This window comes from Larus michahellis, chromosome 3 (genome assembly GCF_964199755.1).
Source record: "Larus michahellis chromosome 3, bLarMic1.1, whole genome shotgun sequence".
In the NCBI taxonomy this organism is placed as follows: domain Eukaryota; kingdom Metazoa; phylum Chordata; class Aves; order Charadriiformes; family Laridae; genus Larus; species Larus michahellis.
The window spans coordinates 33,356,944-33,371,600 of NC_133898.1; the positions used below are offsets into that span (position 1 = coordinate 33,356,944).

The window sequence follows — 14,657 nt, forward strand, 5'->3', positions numbered from 1 at the left end:
CTCCTGTATCTCTTCCTCGCAGTGCCAGGAATCATAGAATGGTTCGGGTTAGAAGGGACCCTAAAGACCATCTAGTTCCAACCCCCCTGCCATGGGCAGGGACACCTCCCACTAGACCAGGCTGCTCAAAGCCCCATCCAGCCTGGCCTTGAACATCTCCAGGGATGGGGCATCCACAACTTCCCTGGGCAGCCTGTTCCAGTGCCTCACCACCCTCACAAGTAAAGAATTTCTTCCTGATATCTAATCTAAATCTCCCCTCTTCCAGTTTAAAACCATTACCAGCCATCCTATTGCTACACTCCCTGATAAAGAGTCCCTCCCCATCTCTCCTGTAGGCCCCCTTTAGGTCCTGGAAGGCTGCTATAAGGTCTCCCCGGAGCCTTCTCTTCTCCAGGAACATGTGGCTGCTGAGCAAGGGGTCTCCAGCCTGGTGGGTTCCCACTCCAGGTTTAGCTTGGTCCGACTGCACCTCACCTCTGCTTCCTTGAGATGCAGGCATGGCAACTTATTCCAGTGTAACATACTTTAACTCTTTTGAAACCAAAACCGGAGGGGCTCAGAGAATTCAAAGGAAGAGCAGAGTTTCGCTGTAGAAACTACCCACAGATGGAAACTGCCCAGCTGGACAGAGAACATGTACTGCCAGACACTGATGGATGCGCACTAATCAATCCCTTAGCATGAGCAAATACATCTATTATTTGCATAGGTGCAATCTATACCTCCTTGTCATTAGAGTAAGCTCTGTCAGACAAACGTGAGCTCAAATGAGATCAGGCTAAATACCCCCTGTGGGTTTAGCAAATAGGAGGAGAATAGCCACTCCCTTTCTTAATCCTCTAAAATCCTGTGTATAAAATATAAGCTTAAATTTTAAAAAAGTCAAGGAAAACAGAATATTATTCAAAACTTTTAAAAGGCCCAATCACTAAATGTGGCTTGCAGCTTAACTACAATTGTTCTGGGTGGTCTGCGAAGCACTGAGCTTGCTGTGCAGAAAGGAGTATTTTAAGAACAAATCAGTGGGGCACCAGAGTGTTAGAAAAGATGAATTCATGTTAGAAAAACACTTTGTGAAGTCATACACAGAATTCAAATATTGAAAAAATAAATAATAGCTTCTCTTACCTATTTATTTTCATTTCTTATGCCAAGGTCATAATTCCTTTTTATGTATTTTGAGGATAAATATTAAGATTAATAGATCGTCAACATTACGAAGGCTTAGTCTCCGGGACACAAGGTCATTGGGAAGCAAAGATCTACAGTCACTAAACACAGCGGTAATAAAAGCCCAGAACTCAACAAGTCACTTTCATTTCAGACGCAACCAAAATGGTTTTGCATTTCAAATGTGCAAGACACAGCTTGATCCCTGCCCTAGAGTCCCCAGCGGGCTGAAAGACTCTTACCAAGGCTTTGTAGACTGGGCTTAGTTTCTGTGCTAGTGGATGCCTGTGTAGATAAACTTAATGATACTGGGTTAAAAAATAAAATAAAATCTGTTTAGAGGGATTTTTCTACCTCCTTGCCATTGGAGTGCAGTCACTGCAGCTCTAGATAAGGCTTCCTCCCCCAAAACTGCACTACACATCTTTTTTCTCTCTCAGAGTTGTGGCACAGTCCCCAATGACAAGCAGTTGGCTTCTCCTACCTGGAAATGCAGTTCACAAGATTTAATCGGGCAAGACACTGCTGGAGGTGCATGCCTTTAAGAGCTGTACAAGCCAATATGCCAAATACGCAAGAGTTACTTCCCCATGCCAAAACTGCTGCATTTGTCTATAGTTTTCAAAATGCTTTGCAAAGCAGGAACATGTTGGGCCACCTATACGGAAAGTAAACAAACACAAGGAAGGGCAAAAGTCTGTGCAGGATGACAAAAAATAAGATAAACTTAGCAATCTAGAGTCAGGGCACCTGGGTTAACATCACTATCCTCTCCACTAGACACAGAGTATAAATTCTAATGAAGTGCATATTCTCACCAGAGCTGACATTAGAAATATTGAGATATGAAAACATGAGATATGGTTTTCCTACTCTGACATGAAGTGACATCCATTGCTTTTTAAAAACAAACCCCTCTTCTAACACAGCTGGCGTCTCAGGTGGTGTCCCTCATAGCTACAGACCAAAGAAAGTTTTGGTGCAATTCTAATGCAGAAATACACCTTCTCTATGCTAAGGCCCAATTGACATGCAGGAGAGCACAAAGCCCCTGCGTATGCTAATTGCCCACAGCAGCAGTAGATATTTCCAGTGAGATAAATTTTAGAAATAAAAAAAGAGGCATCTTCTTCCTTCAGATCACCAGAATAAAGTCCTGCACTGAATACAAGTCATCCAGCCCAAACCAAGACACTGGCACACAGGCTGCAGATGCGACGAAATAAGAAGTTAGGCTCCCTCTTACAGCAAGATCCCAATAACTGGAAGGAAGAGGCAGCCATGACGGTGTCTTGTTGGTTTCTGATATCCTAGTGAAGGACTACTCTCCCAGAACATATGCCAACCAAATAACCCCTTACTAGAACTGGCATCAATAACATCTTATTATTAATAACATCTTATTAACAAACCTTATGAAGAACGACTGAGGGAGCTGGGGTTGTTTAGCCTGGAGAAGAGGAGGCTGAGGGGAGACCTTATCACCCTCTACAACTACCTGAAAGGAGGTTGTAGAGAGATGGGGGCTGACCTCTTCTCCCTGGTGACAAGTGATAGGATGAGGGGAAACGGGTTCAAGTTACGTCAGGGGAGGTTTAGATTAGATATTAGGAGACATTTTTTCACTGAAAGGGTTATTAAACATTGGAATAGGCTGCCCAGGGAGGTGGTGGATTCACCATCCCTGGAGGTGTTTAAAAAAAGGGTAGATGGGGCACTGAGGGACACGGTTTAGAAGTGGCTCTTGTCAGGGTAGGCTAAAGGTTGGACTCGATGATCTTAAAGGTCCCTTCCAACCTCAACAATTCTATGATTCTATGATTCTATCTGCAAGTCCCTCTATAACCAAGTAAATAATCATTGACATACCACACATCAATTATAACCACCAGTGTTACGCATATACGGGACACTAACCATCCTCAGGTGCCAGGATGAGTCATTTTGGGTGGAGGGAAGGGGAAGGAAAGAGGAGAAACAGTATAATGTCTTCTTATACCTTGTTTTCAGTATAGCATTTTAGACCGACAGGCGAGTATTGTAACGCTACCAGTGGATACCAGATCCATCACATCCACCTAGGAACTGCCACGTAAGAGGCGCTACAAGGTCACCTCGTCTCAATAATAACACAAGAGTGATTGAATATTAACCACATCAACCACCACAGCTTGTCCAAATGCAAACACACCAAAATTAAAGCCCACACCCAAATCGTTCCATTTCTTTCACTAGGGGTCAGTGGAAAATAGGGATACAGCCTATCCGGTTTCTGACAGGAAAAAAGCCCTGCTGTTAAAGCTCTGTCCCAACACAAACTGACACATGAAGCAGCCTTCTTCTCAAGGAAGCCTTCATATTTGTAAAGCAGCGCTCAACTTCCCGCACTGACAGAGGAAAGAAGAAAGTCAGGGCTGAACCCCTCGGAGCACGCCGACCCGAGCCAGAACAGCAAGACAGAAAAACCAATTCCTTGAGAGCTGCGCAATGCCAAGCAAAACCCCACACCACAGGTTAAGTAATTAGAAGATCAGGAAATTAATCATTTTGGGGTACAACATAAATTGAACTAGCCTAGGAATAAATTACCTCCAGAACAGCAAGGCTGCCACTCTAAATGACATCTGGACAAACAGGTATAACGCTGTGGAGCGGAATCGGATGCCCGGTAATTCCAAATTTATTAATGTGTTTACTTATGTATGAAAATCCAGAATATACAAGGCAAGTACACACTGTAACGCTTTTTAGTTTTGAAAAGTTTGCATTGGAACTGCAGAACCTCTTTCCTATTTCTTTACAAATTATACAAGTTCATCTTAAACAGTACCTCAGCATCTGCTGGAAATTCTGCCAATATAATGTAGTAGTCAGGTGCTGAATGTCACCTGCTATATTGATGACGACTTTAAAGAGGATGCAGTCACAACTGTCACATTTATCAACCTGTCACATGTTACCCATCAGCAACATACACAGCGTGATAAAAGATCACCAACACAGCACGAGCAAAACGCTTGATTAGAAAACAACAATGATTTTACATCAAACTTTTCAGGAAACGGAGCTGATGGCTCGGGTAATGAAACAGCCTACCACAAGTCACTGGTAAGTTTTATTAAACAGCGTCATGAATGACCAATCAGTCTATCCTCACACAAGAAATTTCACCTCTACGAGCATCTTGCACATTATGATCAACCAAGGTACTTGCCCAGATTGAAGCCAAATGGACAGACAAATTCTCACATTGCTATTATTAATACACACTAAAAAAATATACACCTATATTTCTTTAAATCTATAAACTATAAATACATAAAACACATATGCACGTGTAAATCTGTACAGCCGCATGTACCACACACCAGCCCAGCTAAAACACAGGCAACTCTTTCATTTCTACAACGACGAGATCAATAAACAGCTCTGCACGACTTGGAACAGGGTGCAGCTTGCCCGCTACCGAAATCTACTGCTCCTGTGACAAACGCCGGGCTGCATGTTTGTCATGAGGGACTGGGTAGGGAGACAAAAATGTAAGGTTAACACTAAGAATAACATGTTGAGGAAGTTGATAAGTTTTAAATGGGAGGCCAGACCAATAACCCTACAAACTGCAGCAACGGCACTCTTGTTTTTTAGCAACTGAATCTAAGCCTAGCGTGGGAAAGTTCAGTCAGTACATGCAAAGAAATACAGCAAATAAGCATGGGTGCACTTGCGCGTTATCTTCTGTCAAATAAAAAAATAACAAAAATAATAAAATATGCCCCTGCCTCGGTCCTTCAAACATCAAAAGATCATTTTTAACTAAAGCAGAACATACACAACAGAGATACAAGGCATCTACTTTATGGTTATGCTATAGCCATTAGCCAGCTAAAAACTTCTAAAAGCAGTTTTGCTGTAATGCAGAGGGATTTCCAAGGCTCTCTGGAGACAACGTATTTGGAAAGGTGAAGGTCACGGTTCACTGTGTTCAGTGACGGACTGGAAATGACCACTGAAGTTGCTGAACATCCAGTTGAAGATACAATTAATGCCTGCATCGGAGTTGGCAAGACAACAACAACATGCAGGAACAGAGCATACTGGCACATGTGAATGAAGGAAACCAGCCAGCAAGGGACACCTTTAGGGTGCGGGACCCAAGGATACCGGCAGCCTGTGCACTCGGTTGGAAGAAAACCATATTGGAGTGGTGGCAAGCCATGAGAAGCAGCAGCTGGAGGCTGTACTACCTATTGGGAGATGGACTGCCTGTGAGAGAGGGGACGATGCACATTTCTCCGTATTACTTTCTGCTTTAGTGCTACCAGCTTGACACAACCCCTGAAGAACAGAGTACGTCTTCCCAGGCCTACCAGAAGAAGTTACAGCTTCCCGAGCTACCACCAGCACAGCCCAGAATGAGACAATGGCTAGGTAGGGCTGGTGTTTCTCCAGGACTGACAATCTCTGAACACGGGTAGTGTCACAGGGATGCTACTAAGAACTAGGGTGGGTGAGCAGGAGAAACTCAGCAAAGGAGTTTGCCTCATTATTTTTAATTATGAATTAGCCTTCCCCTCCACCTCATATTCAGAAAGAGATTCTCTAAATAGTCCAACAACACTAGAGAGAAATAGGAACTCCAACATACGTGGAGAAGGAGGTACCTCTATCAACAAAGCAGGATCTAGGGTGACCAAATACAGACAGACAACAAGTAGCGTGAACAAGGACGGACAGCACAGACAGCATGGACAGCCACAGGCAGGGAGAGGTAAGCCATACAGAATCAGAGGTTCACCTTAGACAAAAGTTTACTCTTTACCCAGCCTTTCCCATTTGCTTCAATTTGGTTGGAAAAAAAAAAAACCAACACAAAACACAACCAACCCCAACAAAAAACTCACAAGGATCATGTTTCCCCAGGATTTCCAGAATACTTCAGTTCCCAAACCACCACAGCCCACCCAGGTCCCTCCCATCCAGGTACACGGCAAACTAGAAATTAATTTCATTTTAGAAAAGCTAACCAGATTTTGGGGGGGTGGAGGGGAAGGAAATGCTCAACAACTTCACAGGTTTGGGCTCTCTCAGGGCAGGGAATTGCCAGCAGCATGCTTGGGACTTCAACAAAACCCCCCTGAAGAGCTCACTCTTTGAAAGCAGTCTTTACTCTCATTTCAATGAAGCAATTACCTTTATCAGGTATCATGATATTTACCAAATAAATTAGGACTTCTCTTTCTTACTTTTCTTAGCCCTCTCCAAATACCAGCTGCATACCTCTCATGCTGAGCAAACGCAGAGAGCCCTTTACAAGAGGGCTTCAGGCTGAAGGAGAAAACTTTTCTGTAAACTCAAATCCATCACTGCAGCACAGCTTTGGTCACTCTCTGCCTTCCACAGTAGAATTCAAACATGAATTCAAGAAGCCAGAGGTACAGCTGACATTATGAAACGCTGATGGTGGGACAAGAGAACTCCATTGTCACAGGCACCAGCATTCCCCTAACCCCCCCACTCACCCCAATTACTATGGAGAATTGTTCAAAAAACCCCAAATAATCAAAACTTCCATTCCTCAGAATTCATACAATTCCTCAAAAAAGAAGCGCTAAGAAATCATGTACTTACGTATTTTGCTGAACGTCACGGCACAACAGCACCTGGGGCTCATAGACATGGGGGTCTGTACAAACACAAGGGTTACAGAGCAGGTTTCAGGAAGAACCTGACCTTCCTTCCACCCAAAGCTCACCAGGACTGCCAGGTCTCTGCAAGTCATTTTGAAGCACAAACATTCCCACCTGGACTTAATTGAGCTCGTTGAGAGAGCTGAGAACAAATGAATTTAATGAGATTGGGTTCTGTTGGAACATTTTAGTCCCTGGGAATTGTTCAACTTCTAAAATGATGGGTTATTTGCACCATAAAAGCTACCTATACTAAGAGGTTTTGGGATAGTGAATGCTTTAGTGAATTATTTCTTTTACGTTGGATGCAGTACAAGGGGAAGGGGAAGTTGCATACAACAATATTTCCACTTTCTTTTACTTTTCTCCAGGCAGCCAAGGCAACGAGGCTACTTACATGCTGTGGCTTCTAACTTGCAAGATGTTCTCCTTTGCTTGCATAATGCTGGCACAGTCATGAAATATTAAGTTCTGCCTTTTTCTATGTTATTGTAATCCTAACTGGCTTGTTTTCACCCTCCCTCTTTTTCCTTTTTCTACTACTAGTTCTGGAGTTACAGAAAGTACATTTCCTGTAACTTGGAGGAAACTTTTCCAAGACACCTAGCATTTACTTTTCCATCTGGATAACGCTATCCACTCGATCTCCATGAATTGCACACCGCTTGAACAATTGTTCTTTCCAATCAGTTGTTAGAGTTGTAAGGTGAAAACACTCCAGGTTATAAAGCGTAACTTAACAAAAAAGCAAAGAAACTCAGGCAAGCCCTTCTCCCTTCATGTCTCCTCCATTAGCAGAGGACCAAGGACTTCACCTCATCGATGTTTTCGTGTTTTTTCTCAGTGCACGTGCCCCTGCTTAGATACCAAATTGCAGCCCAGCAAACAGCTTGGCACAAGGAAAGCATCACACCTGGCACCAATGGTCCCTCATTTTAGGGCAGGGGGGAGGCAGGACAACCACCTGCACCTGGCAGGTTACCACCTGTTCCAGGCTTTAAGATGCTCACGGGGGCCTCCTGCTACACATCATGGTAAAAACGACGGCCAGCTGAGCTCCCCCAGCCCCTGCTAAACATCTGAGGCAATTTATAATAAAATATTAAGTATTGGATTAAGATTCCCCATGTCAAGACTGCAGGGACAGTCTCTGCAATGCTAAATAGGATTTCTGAATAAAATAAAAATAGTGAAACCAGGAGCAAATACGTCTCTGATACATATAAGCTAACACTCACACGTCTCCTGTAAGGGACTGAGCAGGATCCTGCCTCTCTCGGCTTCACTGTCTCAAAAGGGTCTCCTCCAGATTAAAGCCTAGTGAAACTGTGAGTCAAACTCTTCCCAATTTCAGGTGGTGAAAGCCAGCTGGGAGCACAGACCCGTTCTGCTGCCTGCCACCGCTCTTCGGCAGGGGCCGCAGTCCCCCTGACTACAGGCTGCGCCTCTGCGAGAGCAACAGCTTCTCGAGGGTATGATGATACACACCTAAACGCTGTTTTTCATGACGTAAAACATGCAGACACTTCAATGTTCTGGAAGGTTTTGGTAACATGCATTTTAAGAAATAAGTCTCATCTAAACTGACCATCTTTACAGTTGTTATATTTGAGCAGCCTGGTCTAGTGGGAGGCGTCCCTGCCCAGGGCAGGGGGGTTGGAACAAGATGATCTTTAAGGTCCCTTCCAACCCAAATCATTCTGTAATTCTATGATTAATCTTGAATCCATTTTTTAAAAATTATTTATCCCATTTTACTTGTTCCTACCAATGTAAGAGCACTTATTCTATATTAGACTACAAGTGACTGCTCCCCGGAGTTCAGTATCACCTCATTGTACTTTGACATCTGGTCTGTGATATTCATGTTACCTCTTTGAGAGCTGGTATTTACCAGTGGTTTGAAAGAATCCCTTTCGAAGTCTCTCACCATTACTCTTGCAACAGTAGTAGATCATACTCACCAGTGAAGTTGCATTTCTGCAATTCCGCTACGAATAAGGATTAATTCCACTAACTTCCCAGATGCTGAACTTTTGGGACGTATTTCTTTCGGTCATACCAACCCAATCCACAGTTGTGCCTGGTTGTGTATCTACTATTGGATGGGAAAACGGAGAGCAACATTTTACTGTGATGCTGTCATCTTCTTTGGTAGAGCTGGAGATTTCAGGTGTATCATCCCTTCAGCTTCTTAAGATTGTTCATTCATGAAAGTTGCAGAGTTGTATTATTGGAAATATTCACTGGCCCCATGTTTTGTTCAGAGTCATCAAAAAGCATCTGCTGCAAGCATGACAGCCACTAAATGATGGCCTTACATTTTGCCTTGCCTTATATTTGCAGATGGAAATGTACCCCATAAAACGTGATGCTCACTACTTGCTTTGTAATGCTCTTGCAGCAAATAGTATTAACTCACGTGCTATGGATTCTAAATTCCATACTGAGTTTCATTTTAAGATGCAGGCTTCCCCAGGAAATATTTTGAGTAGCCAGGAGAGGTCGTGACTTGGTGTTTCTGTTGACACAAGCCCGAAGCTGTGCACTGCTTCCAGGGAGGCGGCTTTTCCAGGCTTCCCCTTCCTCAGCGTCATCTCCTCAGCCTCCCCAGCCACGCTTCCCCAAGCCCCAAAAGAGCCAAACTGAAGCAAAATGCTCAGGTTTAGCTCAAGAAAGCTCAACCATTTGCTGCACGAGGCCCTGCCTCCCCCTGTCCCCTGGACATCACTGGATACATCCAGGGATTTCAACTGCCTATGCAGAAAAACCCCACAGAAGATGACTTCGGCTGCGGTTTTGCAGGCAGTTCGAGGCAATATAAAGTTGCAGTGATGCTGGGAGCGGAGGTCCGAGCCTCACGTTACTCACATACTCCTGCCCTCGCTCGTGCTTTTGTTCTGAGTCTGCAAGGCCATGGGATGAGTCCAGATCGGAGCACTAACTAATCTAGCAGAAAACAAATTCCTCTCTTTTTAGAGTTAGCGTTCATTTGGATTGGCAAATCGCTGCATTCCTCCTCTAAGCTGACCTTTAAAAAAAGTATTTGTTAAGACTGAATTCATCCCCTAAGATTTACAGCGTGCTCTTTGGCCCTCTGAAGGCAACTGCATGCACTCTGCATCCAACCCTCCCCGTCTACGCTCCTGCGCCCCTTCCGCGAGGCAGCCAGGCGGCACCCAGCACAAAGAAAAGATTTGTCCCCACACAGGTGCAGGCTCACGACCTGCAGAAACGGACACGGGGCTCTGCTGCCCCAGAAGGAGATGTCCCGGCCTTCCCTCTGATGCCGGCCCACCCTTCCCACCGCGCGGGCTGGGCGGCAGCGAGGGGTCGGACCCGCTCACGGGCCCTCCCAGGGTGGGCGGCTGGAAGGGCCAGAGGCCTCTTCTCTCTCGTTCCTTCTCCATGGGAAGAGTAAACCAGCACCCAATGCCATTAGCGGGATTATGGCCTCTACAAAGAAGAGGAAGTCCAATTTCAGATTTGATGGTACCTAGGACATTCAGAGCTGCACGTTCCACCCCCCCGGCCCCAGCCAGCTCTGAGACCACTGCAGAGGCCAGAGCCACCTGCCCTCCACTGCCTGCAAAGCTGGGATGTTAAAGTAATTAAAAATTAGGGCAAAAAATGGTCACCCGTGGAAGAGTCAGAAGGTTCACGTATGTATGTGGATGCAATAAAGCCTTAACAATCACAAACCACAGTTGTTAGTGCTTCTCTGCAGCGAGGGAGTGGTTTTTGTACAGCTCTTCATCTCCCTTTGCATACAGTACAGGGAATCCTTTTCCAACATTTAGGCGCAGCTGAAGGCTAATCAAGATCTCATAAGTTACCAGGCCTCTTACTGTTATTGAATTTCCCTCCATTTCTTATCTTGAGTAGCTATTACGATTCCAGGTATTCAAGTAAACGTCATTCAGAAAAGATAAGGTAATAATCCGTTGATATAGGACCCTTGTATTTAGATTTCAGCATATCCAGCTCCCTGTTTATGTTATTAGCCATGGTAGAAAAAAGGGGGTTTAAATTACCCTGTATTTCCTTCTCAGATGGTGTACAGAATAGAAATTACTCAGCAGATGTCATCTATCCCTCTTCAGCAACAGAGAGATTTGTCAGGGTAATTTCACCTGCTTTCCTCAGGAATGCCAATTTGGGGGGGTTCACCCCAAAATGCCTCCATTAACATACCCATTATACCTCTTTCAAAGGAGAGATGAAATGACTCATATCTGTTTGACTAAGCTTTGAGAAAAAAACCCTCTTTTTAGAGACAAGGTCCTCTAGACCTCAAGGGAGGCATCTCATTCCTCCATCCTCCTCTCCCAATGTTAAATTCTTAATATTAATAAAGGATTAGACATGTAAACCAATGTTCTTCAGAACAAATGCTGCAAAAATTACACAACCTGCTAAATCTATGCCAACTGATAACAAGCGTTCCCTTTCACGTTCAGAACTTCTCAGGAGATGCAGGGCTTTGCCACACAACCTTTATTTGATTTCCAGTAAACCAGACAAAATAACTACTCAGGGATACATTCATCAAGCCCTATTTTGATTTGAGCCTTCCCTTAAACGTCAGTATCTTTTCAAATGGCACAAGAAATACTCAAGGTCCACGTAAGTCATTTATAATCACCAATACAGAAAAGCAGTTTTGAAACGGGCGTACCAAGAATTTCCCAAGGAACTGTGGAGGAAACAGTTTCCTCAAACTAAGCAAAACCCACCCAGGAGGGATAAGCCAGTCCAGCAGCTGGCTAGGGAGGTCCCTTGTCCTCCATCCCGACGCTCCTGCCTCCTCTCCTGGATGTGGGGCTCTACCTCCTCCTCCTCCTCCCTCACACCAGCTCTGAAACTCGGCAGACTCCTTGCTGATCTGTTTCAACCCTAAACCAGCAGAAAATACCATATTTTTTTTTCCTTTTTGCCTGGTTAATAAAATGCATCAACCCCCAGGGCAGATGTGTCGAGCACCAGAGCAGGCTGAGGGGTGAGTAGACCTTCTGGTGGCAGTGGACCAAGCACCCACCCCCAGCCACGTGGAGCGAGCTGGGAGCAGGGTGCCGGGGTGCCCTGCCGGATCAGCGACCCGAACCAGCTCGGGGAGCGGGTCAGGAAGGGCCAGGGAGGAGCCGAGCGGAGAAACTGCTCTCTTCTCGTGGAGGCAACCTGCTACATCACCTCGAGCACATCATTTTCATCCCAGCCTTCCACTTACTTCTTCGGCAGATGAGCGCTTACGGGTCTGGCCGTGGTCATTCAGGATATTCCTGCCCCTCTCTGGGCAGGTACCAACGAGCTGCAGGGTTGGCAGAAGGGACGATGTAACTATACTTCAGATGCAACGAAGTGGGAAGCCCAGTGCCTTCGCCTTAAACCACTGGGGAACGTGAGTTTAAGCTGAAGGGTCAGAAAGTGAAGTTTCAGTTTCCAGAGTTAATGTGCTGCCAAGGTCCGTAGGCTCAGCAGGCAAAACCTGAAATGTCCTGTCTTATCAATGACGGAGCGCCACCGCCTGAAGCTCCGTCAGGTAAGAGTCACACTCAAGGTCAGCAAGAAAAGACAGCCCACACAATCAAAAATATATAGTACAAGTCCCTTAGCTTGAATGCTATACTAGCCAAATGAAAAAATAGAAGTACAGCTCGATCATAAACAAAAATGAAGTCCTGGACCTCCTTTGAAAATGAGGTTGTCAGATGGATCCTTTAAAAAAATAAATAATCCATGCGGCACACCTAATTGGGATGGGATGGCATGGGGGCAGAAAATGGGAGGAGGGCGATGATTTCTTTTTCAAAGTAATGTTAAGAGTCGTATTGGACATTTAAATGAAATTCTGGAAAAGGGCTCATCCCCTGTCGATGTGTTTAACCACTGAGGCACTGGTTTGCTGCGTCCTGCATTCAGCAAATACAGCAGAGAGAGGAGCCGGTAGCCTCCCAGCTCCTCCGCTGGCCGTGAGCCCAACGCAGACCGTGCTGCAATTCCAGCTTCCACACCTGAACTGGGGGTAAATCAGGGGGTTCAGCGAAACCAGCTCATGCTTCAACCGGGATGCACCAAGGGAAGCGCAGGATTCCTGTGCTTCGTGGTGCCCTGCTGGGAGTATTTTTGGTGGTGCGCACTCCCTTCAGCTGCGTGCTGAATGGGGTTTAACTTGCGTCAGGGAGCAGCAAACCCCAAAGCCCAGAGAAAGCAAAAGCACCGGAGTTAGAGCACACCCGCTCTACCCAAAGAAGGCAAACCGAGAAAACCCAAACAAATAAAAATGCCCCCAAGAAACTGAGAGGGCTAGGGAGTAAAAAATCATGCTGATTCAATACATTTGAAAACCCCTTAACGATCACACCAAGCCACGTTACATCAATTCCTATTTCAAGATCTATGCATCTCTTTCTACGAGTTTAAGTCCTTGGTGCAATTTCTTTCAGATTATCAACTGAAGAAAGCATGCAAGACTCAGTCCTAACCAACAACGAGTAAAATCCCCATTTTCCAGATCCTCAAAGTCATGTTAAGTGTCCCAACTATTGCGAAAAATACCCCATTTCCAAAGGGCAATAGCAGAGACCTTAAACTTCCTTCTCGACCCAAAGCTCTTGAAGAAAAACAGTTTATTTTTATGCAGGGTTTATCCATTTATTGCAAGGTAGCAGGAAATTTCTGAATGCCCTGACCAGCTTTACGTGCTTTGCTGAATTTTGAAATGAAAGCAAGAGAATATTCGCTTAAATCAACAACACAAGTCACCAGTTCAAAGGTTAACACTTGATTGTGCAGCACAAGAAACAGACACTTATCTTCCCAGTTCAAGGACTTCTCATTTTTCCCAACAGCGGCACGTAACGCCGCTGCAGACTGTTTTGCAAGGATGGAAACAAACCAGGGGGCGGGGCGGGCGGCCCCAGAGCATCACGCAGGTTGGAGCAGTGCTGAGGGTGGCCCAGGCCCCACTCTCCCCACGTACCGGCATGCCACCAGCCCGCTGGGAGACAGCGGTGGGCTGCCACCCATCCCATCCTGGCAGCCTTTCTGAGACAGAAAACGCTGGCGTCGACACCGGCGCGGTTGTGCTTCACATGGGGCAGCTGCCGTGAAGAAGAAGAAAGCTTCCAGGGTTCTTCTTCCAGCCGGGAGACACCAAAGCCAAGCCCGGCACCCTCACCGAGATCCTGCTCAACCAACAGAAAACGGCAGGGAAGATGAAAGCGCTGCACTGATGGAGCACAGCTGTCCTGGAGAAGTGAAATATAGCAATAAATAAGGTCCTTATCTACTGTGGCAAGGAAAAGGCAGGCTCAGGGGAAGAGCTGGCAAGGGAGAGAAGTGAAAAACATACCTCTGGAAGGAAGAAAGAGAAGCTGAAACTAAATGAGACACGCACTCCTAATTAACGCAGTTTTAGTCGGACAATTAGTTTCAAAATCCCAAAAGTGAGTTAAGACACCAGCTTTACACACGGGTCAAACCACCAGCTGCTCTCTGTCCCCACAGAACACCGGCCAAACACCTCCTCCTCACAGACACCGGACCTCACACACACCGGGCAAGGAGCTGGGCGTGCTCGGTGCCATTATGCAGGCAGCACCAAAAAGAAGTTTCTTCAGAAATTAAGTTTAGGAATCGAACGGAGCAACTCTGAGCCAAAACGTCAAACTGATCCATAAAAAAAAAAAAAAAAAAAAAGGCAATTGCTGTAGCTGGGCTGTGTTGTCATACATTGCTTACGTTTGTTTTAATTTTAAACTGAGAGTCAGTCCAAGGTTTGTTACACAAACATATGGC

The 14,657-nt window shown here is 45.4% G+C and overlaps 1 long non-coding RNA gene across 1 annotated transcript; it reads right to left on the bottom strand.

The window, feature by feature from the left end:
* Positions 1 to 11,481: 11,481 nt before the first annotated feature.
* LOC141740623 (uncharacterized) lies at positions 11,482 to 14,657 on the bottom strand. Its single transcript, XR_012586101.1, has 2 exons — positions 14,212 to 14,657; positions 11,482 to 14,107 (listed from the first exon to the last, which is right to left on the bottom strand). It is a non-coding gene; the product is annotated as an uncharacterized LOC141740623 (long non-coding RNA).